General features: G+C 36.5%; 2 long non-coding RNA genes across 4 annotated transcripts in view; both read right to left on the bottom strand.

The window, feature by feature from the left end:
• Positions 1-302: 302 nt before the first annotated feature.
• On the bottom strand, positions 303-2,441 carry LOC309507483. The gene is made up of 3 exons (XR_014209156.1): positions 2,396-2,441; positions 1,435-1,468; positions 303-1,185 (listed from the first exon to the last, which is right to left on the bottom strand). It is a non-coding gene; the product is annotated as an uncharacterized lncRNA (long non-coding RNA).
• Positions 2,442-6,599: 4,158 nt separating this feature from the next.
• Positions 6,600-14,501, bottom strand: part of LOC309508558 — a 39,127-nt gene continuing 31,225 nt past the window's right edge. The window contains exons 3-4 of one of the 3 annotated variants that reach the window (XR_014209545.1): positions 9,709-10,185; positions 6,600-9,619 (exon numbers count right to left, since the gene is read on the bottom strand). This is a non-coding gene — a long non-coding RNA (uncharacterized lncRNA). Of the gene's footprint in view, positions 10,186-14,501 lie in introns of all 3 variants that reach the window. The other 2 variants (XR_014209546.1, XR_014209544.1) reach the window with 2 other exon arrangements.

Below are 14,501 nucleotides of genomic sequence, written 5' to 3'. Positions count from 1 at the left end.
AAATCTTATGTAATTATTGGGATTTTAACGTTTAAAAAAAGTCATATACACCTTTAAAACAATTAAATACTGTAAATTTAAGGTTTTATACAATTATTTTATATAATAATGCTGTCTATCTACAGTAATTTTCTTTTAATATAGTTTTTCTGTGTAAAATAACAATGAAATTATGTATAAAAAATGCACACAAGTACATAAATTCAAATACAAATGTTTGTAAATTTACAGTTTTTATTTTTATTTGTACCGATCCAATTTCACAACATCTCTAATTAAGTTCTTAATAATAGCGAATGTACAGTCAATTTCTTTTAAATTAACTAAATGTATGAGTACAGAATACCTGCATATTTACAGTATTAGTAATTGAACAAACACTAAACATCAAGATAAGTGATTGATAGGAAATAGATGCTTAGTATATAATTTAGAACATGTAAATATATCCACAATAAAAAGCAATTACCGTATACCTTTACAGTATAACTTATTTTAACATTTACAATTACATTTTATCCAAAGTGACTAACCAATTAAGATAATAATTAAAGATAATAAAAAGCAACAAGTGCAGTGACAAGTCCCAGTTAGTCGCACAGTACACATAGCAAGGTTTTTTTTTTTTTTTACAAAGATATAGTATTATTGGGTGAAGTGTTTATGAAAAAGATGGATCTTTAGCAGTTTCTTGAAAATGTGTTGAGTTGCGCCGGTCATTCCACCACCAGGAAACAGTCCAGGTAAATGTCAGTGAAAGTGGTTTTGTGTCTCTTTGGGATGATGGCACCACAAGGCGCCGTTCACTTGCAGAACACATGCTTCTGGAGGACACATAGATCTGAAGCAGTGAGTTTAGGCATAGGGCTACCTTTAAAGACAACTCTTGCTGCAGCATCTGGATCAGTTGCAGAGGTTTGACTGATACTGGAAGAGCTGCCAGGAGAGCATTACAATAGCCCAGTCTGGATAGAACAAGAGAGTTGTGTAGCTCCGATAGGAAGGGCCTGATCCTCCTAATGATAAGGCAAATCAGCAGGATCACAGCAAGTATGTTTTGGCTGAAAGTTGAACCATAAGCAGTTCTGTCTTGGCAAGGCTGATTTGAAGGTGAAGGTCATTCATCCAGCAAGAATTTTCCATCAGGTAGGCTGAGATGCGAGCAGCAACCGTCAGATCATCTGGCTGGATTAAAAGGTAGAGATATGTGTCATTAAGATATTAGTGATAGGAAAAGTCATGTTTCTAAATGACAGAGCCTAGTTAAAAAAAAGAAAGAAAGATGGGTGGAATCTAACACAATCGTAATCTTGCTGTAGCAAATCCAAACCTTGTGCATACTTTTAGTGCAATCATATGGAATCAGAAGACTGTTATGAACATATGGAATCAGAACCATTATGATTTTTATGTTTTAATGAATTCTTCCCATACCTTGTTTGCCATGATCATCTGCTTTCCACGTGACCTGAAATCACACACACACACACACACACACACACACACACACACACACACACACACACACACACACAAGTTATTTTAAAACTCAGTATTAGATTTACACATGTCAGAATATGTTCCATTGGGACAATGCAAAAACTCAACTGACTATGATCTTGAAGCTGAGCTGGAAAGGCCAGCAGTAATATTTTGAGCTGCCATGTGATTTTAGCTAAGTTACATTTATAGAAAGTAACATTAAATGAATATGATTTACTGTGACCTAGACCTAGATACACCTAGGGGTTCATCATGTTGTATTCATATTCTAGTCTTCCTGTTCTAGGCTTTCCTGTATCATCAACAAGTACGTTAAGTTACAGACAGTATTTCGATTTCTTAACGGTCTTAATAAAGTTAGTCATGTTAACTATTACGAAATAAACAAAAGAAACACAGTAGGCCTATTTTTAGTAAAACTGTGGCTATTACAATGGTAAAAAAATCAGCTAAAAACGTGTTTACTACAATTTTACTATAATAAAATAAAGTAAAAAAAAAAGTTTACAAAAAAAATAAAAATAAATTGAAAAATAAAGTTTTCAGCTTCCAGACATGGTTTCAAAATGTCCCGCCATTTAAGAGATTGGTTTAATGTTACTGACTATCATAACGAAGATTTTATACACAATTATGGACTTTAATATGAATAACAAGTCTACTAAAGATTGTTTTAGGTCTATAAGTTAACAAGTAAGTTAGAGTGGGTTCAACTGATCTTTCTTAACACAGATCGATAATTGAAAAGACCCATGCTGCATTTGTGTTTTGCCCTCGACGCCAGTTATGACTGAACATAATTTAAGAATGCTAACGTTAGCATGGAAACAGTCTAACCACTTAACACAAATGTAATATAAAATATCATTTACATGTAGTATTAGACTCTTACCTCAGCCGTTGATCGGTCGGGATGCGGTCTGCTGTGACGAACCAGGCTCACTGAAAAAGGGCGCGTTAATCCGGACTGACTGACACCAGACTACAACTAATCTGTGTTCAGCAGCGCTCCTGCTCACGGCTGCTTCTGTCGAATACGATTATAGCTCTGAATTCAAATCTCCCGCTTGCCCTTGACACAGATCGACGACAGAGACAGATTTGTAGCTAACCGTTGTGGGCTGGGCGGGACTAAGCAACGAAACGTAATGGCGGATAATTTGAATCTGCGCGCGGCCGCGCGCGCGGGCAGCCGGGCACACACACACACATTCAAACGCACACAAAGCCACGCAATGTGCAGCAACGCAGATTTGGAAAAACGATTCATAAAAGACATAAAATATAGGCCTAAATGAAATTTACGGGCAAATACAAATGATGATCAAAATGAACATCTATTTGCAAGACAAAATTAAAAGATTATAAATAATTAAATAGGCCTGCCTAATGTGTGGACAAATCTTAAAACTCACTTTAACCCCCACATGCTTAATAATCTTTAAGGAAAACATGTTAAGTGACTGCTGATTTCTGCAGTTATACCTTATTTTTCTTTGTTTTCTAATTCCACAGAAATAATCTGTAAAATATTACTTAATTTTTTATGTAAAATTACACATAACCCTATAAAATTACAGATAATTTCCTTTAAAAAACGTTAAATTAATGTAAAACCACAATAAAAGCAATTACCTGTAAATTTAATAGTGGATCTTTAAATTACAACAAATATCTGTAAAATAACAGGTATTCACTGTATAATGACAAAACGGCAAAATTCTGTAAAAAATACAGACAGTTTCCTGTAAATTTACAGTTTTTTTTTACAGTGTTGAGTATAATGCAGAAAAAAAAAAAAAACGGTAAACAAAAAAAATTACTGTGTGCAAGCATTGTTTTACATGTGTAGCCTACTCAAACGGAAACACTTCCAACATGACTGCACATCTGCGGCACCATCACCCAGCAATATCACTGTCTGAATGCACAAATATGTTTATTTGAAATGGTCAATTTATGTTTAGGCTACTAACTTCACGTGTATGTTTATTTTCAAAATGTAGGTATTTATGTATTCCCCAGTTTGTACATGGGCTACCAGCAGCTGTGAGATGTCAGTGTTAATTGTATATTATACAATAGGCCTACACTAGGAACTAATGGACTTTTCTTAGCTTTTAAGTAAAATAAACGAGTATTGCAATAAATCGTTTTTATTTCTGTTCTCCTTAACCTCTTACTGTTCCTATTGCCTAAGCATAGAATAACAAAAAAAACACTCTTATGTGTCAAGCCATCAGAACCGAACCGAACCGAACCGAACCGAAAACCGTGGTTAAAAAAACGAGTTTTGAACCGTGGGCTAACTGTATTGTTGTATCCCTACTGATTAATATTATTTTCTCACGGTCACAATCTATTTTGTTAAAAGCGCTATATAAATGAAGGTGGCTTGACTTGACTTGACTTGACTATAAGTAACTTTGCAACTACATGTCAACTAACTCTCAGAGTATTAGTAGACTGTTTGCGTAATATCTGCTAACTCTTTATTGTGATGATCCTCTAACAGACATTCTACTGACTATAAGTAACTCTGCAACAACATGTAAAGTTTTTCTAACCCTAACCATACCAGTCTACTAATACTAATTCTACTAATAGGTTAAACGTCAAAAGAATGTGTTAAAGGGACCATCAAAATAAAGTGAAACCAAAAAATGTAATAAACTGTGGTGGGATTTCGAACACCGAGCTCCTTGTTACAATGACAGAGTAGGCGTTCTAAGCCATGAAATTTTTGCAAATTCACATTAATGTTAAAAATCACATGTTAACTAGAAATTGAAGTAGGCTAATTATCACCTTTAGTATCCTACTGTACTGGTCCTTTACTATAGTGATATTGAATAATAAATGTTTTTAAAAATCATTCTAAATGTTAATAAAAAGTTACATTAAATGAATGTTATGTTTGTATAAATAATATTATAATATTGATATATTGTTATTAATCAGAACAAATTATTCTGCCAGGCGATAACTAATTAGCCTGCTGTAAGCTGTTTATCAACTGATGTGCATTTCACTGTGTGTGTGTGTGTGTGTGTGTGTGTGTGTGTGTGTGTGTGTGTGTGTGTGTGTGTGTATGTGTTTGTGTGTGTGAGCATTTTACAATGGCTTTGATCATGTATCATCCAATCAGAATTCAGGGTCTGAACTATCCATTTTATAATTACTGCTTTGTTTTCCAATGCTGTCCTGATTATTTCAGAAGATCTGGGATCATCTGACTGTACACAGGTTTCTTGGCATCTCTGACTGGCCGTTATATACTTTTTCAGGTCATTTTCTACATTATATTTCCAACATAAATGACAAAAATGCTTAAATGTAGCTAAATTGATGTTGCTTGATTGATAGTTGGTGTTGATTCCCCGATGACATCTCATCCTGCAGAAAGCATCCTTCCTTCTCCATCTGCATCCTTACACTTACCGTCACCGCATCGGCCCTAATTTGCCTTTTAATTCCCATCTGTGGTGAAGAGCAAACAAACGGATGCATTTGTAAACAACTGTCTCGCCGCTTTCTACCTCACTGCCTTGATGCGACCCGGAGGTGTAGCTGACAGTTTTTTTTCTTTTTTTTTTTCTAATCTGCAGGTTTCTCTCTCTCTTGCTCCCTCTCTCTTTCTTTTGCATCTGAATAAATCACTCCGACAGTCCTCCCTTTTCTGTTATCCACTACTGGACCCGAATGCATCCCTCCATATATGGCACACTGCTCTGGACCTTGTGCTATGATGCGAAACTTGACAAGGTGCCTTAGAGGCAATGAATCGCACACATGTCGTTTGCTAATGTTGCACACCCAGGCGAAGGGCTGCCCTTAGATGAACACTGATTCATCCCTCTCGCTCTGTATCTTAAAAGGTTGGAGTTATCTGAAGCCTTTTAAAATGAAGTAGGTGAATTCACACTGGGAATTTTCAGATAACAATCTTTATTTTTGCCATTCCAAATATTGGCGCAAAAATGACACTCTTAAACCTTTAACAGATGAATCTGGAATAATTCCTTGGTAGGTAAACACTTCTAGACTGTACTCGAAGAATCAGTGCTATTCAAAGCTTTTTCCGAAAGTACGAGGGTAAGTGAATACTCGGAAACGTCGTTCTTGCAAACTGCTTTGAAACGCCTCAGGCTCTTGGATGACTTCATATCTATTCCACGTGTTTGCCTTGGCAGATTGCTATGATTTGGACATGATGTACTGACTGAGGCAGGGACCCATCTGTTCCCAAGAAAATTCAGTGCTTATATTCAAGTAGAAGATGAGGAGGAGAACAGGAAAGAGAGAGGGCGAGGAAAAGACAACACAGAGAGGAGCAAAACAACTGCAGGTGTGTCCAGAGGATTGTCCAGTATTGAATGAAAATAAGAGTGTATTGTTGTGTGTCTTCAGTTGCTCTGTATGAGGAATGCCACCAATGAGACCAGGCTCTCACATGAGAGGATGTATTTGCCTGGACCACAACATACAAGCTGTCTTGAACATCCACTGAATATTAGTGAAACAAATATACTATCACAACAATGCCACATTGGTGGTGGTTGAGGAGATTCCCCCCTTCTATGTAAAGCGCTTTGAGGTCTCAGAAAAAGCGCTATATAAATGTAACGAATTATGTAATGAAAACCACAGTTCTACCAGAAAGACTCGGGAGATAAATTGATATAACAAGCGTATATTTATTAACAGCCCAGCAAGCATAAATTCATAAAGTTCTTTGGCGTAGGCCCCGTCCTTAGCGCGCAATGCGAGGGTAGCGGAAGCTGCATATCCTGCCTGAAGACGAAGGCAGGGGCGCAGCCAACCCGCTGGAGGTAAAGGAAGGGATCATCCTTGTGGTGGTGGGGAGGATGAAGGGGAAGGTACCATCTGGGTGGTGGTTGGGGAGGATGGAGGTAATTGGCAGCGTTAACATCCGCGAACTCAGACAAATGTAAGTACCAATCTTTTATACTGCGAGTGTTAGCACATGATTGGTTAGAAGTGAGGTAATACATGATGCGCTGATTGAGTCTTCCTGGCAGAACTTACACTAAATATATAGGAATACTGTAGGAAATATATAATACATAGGAATACTGTCAGGATATACACTCGGATAACAAGGTTAGAAGGATTCAGAATAACTTTTAATGAAGCTTTCATTGGACAGCAGGTAAATTCAGATGCACAAACAGGTACTGTGAGAATAACATTGATGAATGACCATCTTTTCTCTTGCAGATAATGGCAGGCTTGAATGTGGCATGAATCACAATCCGAGGAACGCAGAGCATGGACACCAAGGAGAGTGTGGGATCTCAGGACGAGGAAAACAGGTAAGTTTCACAAGGTTGTACAGTGGAAACAGACTGGAACAGTTCGGGAACAATAGTCTGAAATGCACAGAGAGCAGGTTAGTGGGTCTTTCCTGAAGTTTCGACAGGGACTGGAGGTGAGGTGTGTTCCTTTGTAGTGCTCAGTGATTGCTGGGATTGATGACAGGTGCAGGTGATTAGTATTCGGGTGAGTGTGATCTTTGTGTTGTGGATGTGAATGAGCCTGACTGATTCCTGACAAATACATGCAATGTTTAATTATAGAAGACAGTTTTAAACTCCTAGGTAACACTTTCAAATACTGTTCCTTCATTAATAAGTAACTACACAGGAACAAATGAGTAACGCACCATTAACATTCTAGTAACTACTATTAACTAACAAATTAACAAATTAGTAAGTAATAGCACTCAGTTGAATGTGGTAGTTCACTATTAGCTAATCAGTAACTATTATTTTTTTCATACCTCTCAGAGAACTACTATATACAGGTTCATAATTAACATGAATAATGCATCATTTATATTAAAAGGTAACGGTTAGGGTAACCCACTAGTAATAACTCAAGTGTTACTACATCCTTCTAAGGGAACTACTAATTATTTGGATCAGTATTCTGAAGTGAAAAACATGATAACTACCTAATATTGACTAAAGTCACTGTAAGCTTTTGAGATTTTTGTAAGATTTTGGATAGTAATTCCTTCCGATGGATTTGGTAACACTTTAGTCATTACTAGTGTGTTCCCATGAACTTCACTTTGGAATACTGATCCAAATAATTAGTAGTTAATTTAGAAAGATGTAGGAACACGTGAGTCATTATCCAAAACTTTATATACATTCAACTGAGCGCTATTACTTACTAATTTGTTAATCAGAGTTTCTTGTTAGTTAATAGTAGTTACTAGAATAGTGTGTTAGTCGTTTGTTCCTGTGTAGTTATTCATTAATGAAGAAATTGTATTCTAAATTGTTACCTATGTTAACTCCTAAAATAAAATTCAAACTGAACTGGAAAGTCAGCAAGTTCTGCTCCTATAAGACTGGATATCATATGCTCAGTCTGAAGGCAGTGTCAGTCAGCTATAGCAAAGTGTGATCACTGCTCAAAGCCAGCAGTTTCAAAGTGATTCCCCAGGACTGTTTGGTGTATGGAGTTTGCTCCTTGGTAGTGTAGAACAACAGAGAAGAGCCGGAGGCAAAATTTTACTCTCTAGTCACAGGAAAACCACAGCATGTCTATGAGTTTGCCATTATATATATATAAAAAAAAAAACCTTAATTTAATTGTGTGTGACTCCTTTGATCATGTGATAAATGAAATACACTGTAATTAAAATAATAATAATAAAAAAAAATCCAGGAGAATTAGAGTGAAAACCACATCCTCCAAGACCCAGAGCAAAACTACACCTCTCGAGGCTGAGATCCAGTCCAAGACCTGTCAGTCCAAACAGAAGGCTGTCCATTTTAATGACCTGAAATGATGAAAATGTTTTACATAATTCATTTTGTTGGAAAGAAAAAAATACCTCTCCTTTTCTCCTCTCCTGAGAAAAAAGACTCTCCTCAATAAATCACTAGTAAATCTCTACTCAGATTTACCAAAGTCTGAAATCACAAGCCATAAAAAAAAAAGTCAAAGTCAAACAAAAAGCCAATACAAAAAAAAAGTATTGGCAGTGACATAAATTTTGTGTTTCGCATTTTAAATAATTGCATTAGAGGCAAAATGGCCTCACGTGCAAGGGAATTGTTGCAAAGAATGAGATCACTGTGACCGTCTCCTCTTGAAGAGTCAGCTACGCAATCGTGCCAGCACCAGTGCAGAGCTGCTCATGAATAAAGTATAAAGAATTGTATCGAAACGTCCTGCAAGAGCAACTTCTCAATGACCAAGGAGCAATTTGGTGATGATCTGTGCATTTTCCAGCATGATGAAACACCATGTCACATAGCAAGATTGATAATGAAGAGGCTCAGAGATCATTACATAAAAATTTTGGATCCATGGGCAGGCAAGTTTAATCCCATAAAGAACCTGTAGTCAATCCTCAAAAGGCGAGTGGACAAGCACAAGCCCACAATTTGTGATCAACTCCAGGCACTAATAAGTCAAGAATGGATCGCCATCAGTCAGGATTTGCCTCAGAAGCTGATATTCAGCATGCCAGAGTGAATTGCAGAGGTTATGAAGAAGGGTCAACACTGTGCATATTGACTCTTGGCATATTGAATGTATTTGCCAATAAAAGATTTAAAAAATGCTTATCATTGTTTTCCAATATACCATAGAAACATGTGAAACAAATTATCTACAAATACTAAAGCAGCAAACTTTGCGAAACACAAAATGTATGTCATTGCCCAAACTTTTGGCCACAACTGAACAGTAAATCTTAATATATGTATACAATAATCTGAGCTGCTATCTACATTAATTGTATAGCTCTGTAGTCTTACTTTTGGTCAACAATTGTCTCGTTTGTCTGTTTTTTATTGTGTTTCTCCCCAGAGATTTCAGGAGAAACATCTGAGATGACGTTATACTTCAGTGAAACTCCATTAAGTCTCCTGAGCGATGAAATCCACTGGGATTTCGAACATTAAGCTACTTGTAACAATGGCAGAGTAGGCGTTCTGAGCCGTGCAATTCTTGCAAATTCACTGTAATGTTAGAGATTACATGCTAACTAGTAATTGAAGTAATTATCACCTTTGGTATACTGGAAATAGACTGCAGTCGAGACACGGACCACGACACAGAGTAATGACAACTAGACCCAGAAAATTCTGTGTGTCACGGGAAGAATGATGTTGATAAAATGGAGTATTTCTTTTTAAACAGTTTTGCATTTGTACTCACAGGACCGTGGCTTTGGGGATAATCGATGCTGCATCACTGCAGTTGCTCCTGTGTGGAAAGAAAGATAGCAGATATTTGCCATGCTAACTTCCAATAGACCAACAGGAGCACTGGATAAGTAACCCTAAAGAGATACTAACGCAAAGAGATACTGGCGACTAAACATGAATCCTATTCACACATCCCTGCTTTTTTAGTTATTGAAATCACATTTCAATTATTTTTAGGAATTCCCTTAAAGAGGCAAACAACAAAATAAATATCAATAACAACACATCACAGATGGAGTGAAATTTAAATACATTAAACCATCCATTGTTAATTTACCAGTGTGACATTTTGCGTTGAACTTTATGTTGTAACTCCTCATGTGTCGTCTCTTGGCCTCTAATCTTCCGTTCAGTTGACAGGTCAGATCTGCCTCTGTCTCTGCGTGCTCTCGCGCTCTGCAAGCTCCTTGATAAAAGGTTGTTTGAACTACAAAGCGAAAGGTTGAGATCACATTCATGTCTATGCATGGATAGCTTTGTAGGGCACCCTTACTGTCATCTGTTGAAGGCAATTGTTAGAAAAAATGGCTGTGATCTATTAGAAACAACAGCGTTGCAGACAACTAGCAATTTGTGATGTCAGCAGTGGGCTGAGTGCCCTCCCATGATCCTCCTCTTTGAGTCACGAAGGAAACACTGTGTGGTCTATATGAGGAGATGTGCATTGAATTAAGAGCAAAGAATGGCACTTCCTTCATCGTTTTCAAAGCGAAAACAAGTTGAGGATGACTGAAAACAGGCTAAATAAAATTGAAGATTCTCAGTTTTGGTCTTTTATTTTGAAGTCCTTGACTTTTGGGTAATTTCGCCCTGACCACCTTGGTGTTTTTGTCTTGTCCAATTCAAGTCAGTATTGTGTAGCCAGGATTTTGACTTGTGGCATAAAGTCTGGTTTACATTGTATTTTATAATGGCCATGAAGAAATATTATGTATTGAAGTTTTTTACCACAACAGAATAAAAAAGGTAATTGCGACTTTTTTTCTCACAATTGCGAGTTTATGAGTCAGAAATATTGATACAAAGTCCCAATTGTGTGTTATAAAGTCAGAATCGTGATATATAAACTCGCAATTGCGGGTTTAAACTCACAATTCTGACTTTTTTTCTCAGAAATACACAGTCAAAAGTAGTCGATCTCCGAATTGCGAGTTTACATCTTGCAATGCTGACTTTATAACACGCAATTGGGAGATATAAAGTCCGAATTATCCAGCGGGCAGATACAGACAAGGGCTAACGCAAATGAGACCGGACAGTCACTGTGATGGTGAGGAACTAATATACACATGGTGATAACCTGAATGATGAACAGCTGTGATGATTAGTGTCCATTACTGATGAGTGGCGGGAAAATCAAACAAAGGAGCACATGTGATGAATGACAACAAACTGAAAGTCCATGAAAACGACATAGGGACAAACACAACTGAGTGAGTGTGACAATATCTGACGAAAAAAAGTGCATTTATTTTATCAACCTTAATAACGACCAACTAACCGAAATTTGTTTGATTTTCTGTGTTGTTTAGGGGTGAGTGTACTTAAAGTGGTCCTATTTTGCCCTTTTACGAAGTCTTGACTTAGTTTTTGGGGTGTACTAGAATATGTTTTCTTGCTTGATTGTTCAAAAAAGCACATTATTTTTCGCATATTTTAGATTATTACAGCACCTCACCCAGTCTTCAGTGAAGCCCCTCCTTCCGAAATACAAAATGTGCTGTGATTGGTTAGCTGGCGCAGTGCGTTGTATTTGCCGTGTGTCCGGGAAAATGTCCCACGCCTCCATAACTGCGATGTGTACAACAACTAGTGTAAATATGAATAAGGATGGCGTCAATTTCAAACCAATTTGAGCCCGATTCAGACCCTGACAATGTTAATGAACAAGAGGAGAGTGCAGAACGGATTTCATGCATAGACTTTGCAAGCACGGATTTCACAGGACCTTTCAGAGTGGTGTTTGTCATTTTCTTATACATTGGAGATACAATGTTATCCACCATTTAATCGTGATATTTGTCAGAAAACTACTAGGTAATACAAACAGTAATCGATCACAAAAGCATGACTAATTTTCCTAAGAGCTTACAAAAGCAACAGAAAACAAGCTGTTCTCCATAAAATGTGCAGCACACAGACAATCGTTTGGGTTTTAATGGTCAGGAACAGTGTTTAAAATAAACTTTAACCTCTCAAAGTTTGCCAGCCTTAGGAAGGTCAAACAAATGAGTTTTGGAAATGTTGTGGGAAAAAACAGTGTCTCTTTGACATAGCGACAACACTGTCTTCTCTAATGCACCTCAACCAGGCCTCATCCCTTTTTTGCGTATTCTGTGGGCGGGGATTATTTAAATGAGGAACATTATGACTTCATAATGACTCCTCTAGTAAATAGTTTCCTGTTCATACCACAACAATAGAATAGGGTGGGGGGGATAAAACGATAATGATAAAAAAAAAAAAAAGCTTAATTCTAAAACTTACAGGACAAATGTGATAATAGGACCAAAAAAAAAAATCTTTTAGATTGACAAGAATGGACTTGAGGCATATCTAGAGACCAGTATATTACAGAGACTTTGACTTGGGCAAATAAGCAACCAAGCATAACACCTGTGAGATGGTCAGTGAATGGACTGCGGGCAGACTGTTGAACGCCTGAGGCTGAGACCAACTCAAGTCATGTTCTGTGGTGTTTTGTCTTTGCATTTGTGAGTCATGCCATTGTGTTTGGAATATTGGACTATTTTACTTTGTCATTGTTCATTTTAAATTGCACTTGGGCTTATCATCACACGTCATTGTGTTACAAGAGCGGACAGTTCTAGATGTTGTTGAAGACTGAATGACCTGTAGAATGTGACAGTCATTTCATAGTCCATTTGTGTGAAATCTTCTCTTATCTTTCTTCAGTACAAATTATCATATGACCATTTTGACCAAGTCTGAAATGGAAAGTTGTCCAGAGTGGAAAATTGGTGACAATCAAAAACTTTGATGAATGATTTAACAGTCAATATACATGTATGATAAATTCAGTCCCTGGTTTTCTTCAACCACATCTCACCATCTTATGAAACATAAATTACAAATATTGAATATGTACACAAAGAAATGTGTCAAGTTTGAAACATCAATACTTATTAACTAAACTCGAGTTGTGGCTGTTTGGGTTATGCAAAGGGATCCATTATCTGGTAGATCAAGCAGCAAGCACCTCTGCCAAGGTAGTTCAGTAACAACTTCTGTTTCAAACTATTGTGCTGTTTTAGCATTCATGTGCATCAGTTAAGCATTTCAAATGCATTTAATGGGTCATGGATGTTCAATGTGTGTATATAATTATGGCAGCTGGCAACTAGTTAATGGTGCTTTAACAAATCATGCATCTGAACAATAACAACACTCATGTACTGTATAGAGTTCCAGGTATAGCACTAATCTAATATAAGTGCTAACAAATCTAAACACTTTAGCAATCCACAGCTATAAGTGGCTGTAAATTTCCAGATAATTCTTAGCAGATAGTGTGTATCAAGGCATATGCTGAAGAGGCAGCAAAACGTAAGGATTTGAATAGAGAGAGAAACCTGTTGTTAGGAAAGCCTGTCAGGAATCAATTAGCTCTCCATCTCAGACGCTATGAATGGCAAGGTGCGAGGGAATTTGGGAAATCGCTGTCTAATTCCCAGAGGTGCTCTGTCAGTTGATGGCCTATCAATTGTGCATCCACTCTTGTCCTTCAGTAAATGAGGTGTATAGATGACTCAAACAGTGCTGGAAAAAAACTCATTTAGCAAAACATCTGCTTGTCAGGTAAGAAATCATTTGACAGACAGTAAGTGGAACTCATCAATTAAAGGAACGAGTAGACATGAGCAGATAAAATGTCCGGCATGCTGATTATTTATTAATGTGTGTATGCATGAATATATCTGTTTAGCTTCATAGGCGCATTGGAAAAATAGGCCTCTATTTTGCAAAGCTCAAAACCGCAGTTTCTGTCTGAAATGAACACTAGTGGCAGTAAAACTTTAATTCCTTTTCACACATATTATGATTACAGGGGTAGATTATTGATGAATAAAGGATTTTTTTTTTTTTTTTCAGGTTCCTTCCTAAACACTATGTAATGCCACAAAACATGCAGCAGCCAATATAAGATTACATTTTTCAAAAGAGCTTTTGTTCATTTTAAGTAGTGCTTGCTTCACAATTTTTTATTTTTTTTTATCTTTTAGAAAATATAAACATTTATTTGTTTATTGTGCTTGCACTTATTTTGTAACTTTTGGAATATTTAATTATACAGTTAAATAGGTAACACTTTATTTTACAGTGTCTTTGTTATATATACCATAGTAACTTACCATAGTAATAACAGTAATGTATGCATAATTACATGCAATTAACCCTCAACCAAATCCTAATCCTACCCTAACCCTATAGTAAGTACATGTAGTTGCTTAATATTACACAGTACTTAAATATATAATTACACTGTAACAATGACACCTTAAAATAAAGTGTAACCGTTAAATATTATATTAGTTTAATACATATTTTTAAATTATTGTTTTAATGATGCAAAGTAAAATTTTAAGCCAATCATGCTTAAGAATTTGGATTGCATCATTAAAAACAATTATTTAAAAAATATATTATTTTCTAATAATTTAGTTTTACTTGATCCCATATAGCATTCATAGTACTATGAATCCATGCAAATCTGTAGTTACA

The sequence above is a fragment of the Leuciscus leuciscus genome (genome assembly GCF_965113295.1).
Source record: "Leuciscus leuciscus genome assembly, chromosome: 10".
Classification (NCBI taxonomy): Eukaryota; Metazoa; Chordata; class Actinopteri; order Cypriniformes; family Leuciscidae; genus Leuciscus; species Leuciscus leuciscus.
This window is presented reverse-complemented; position numbering and strand designations above follow the sequence as displayed.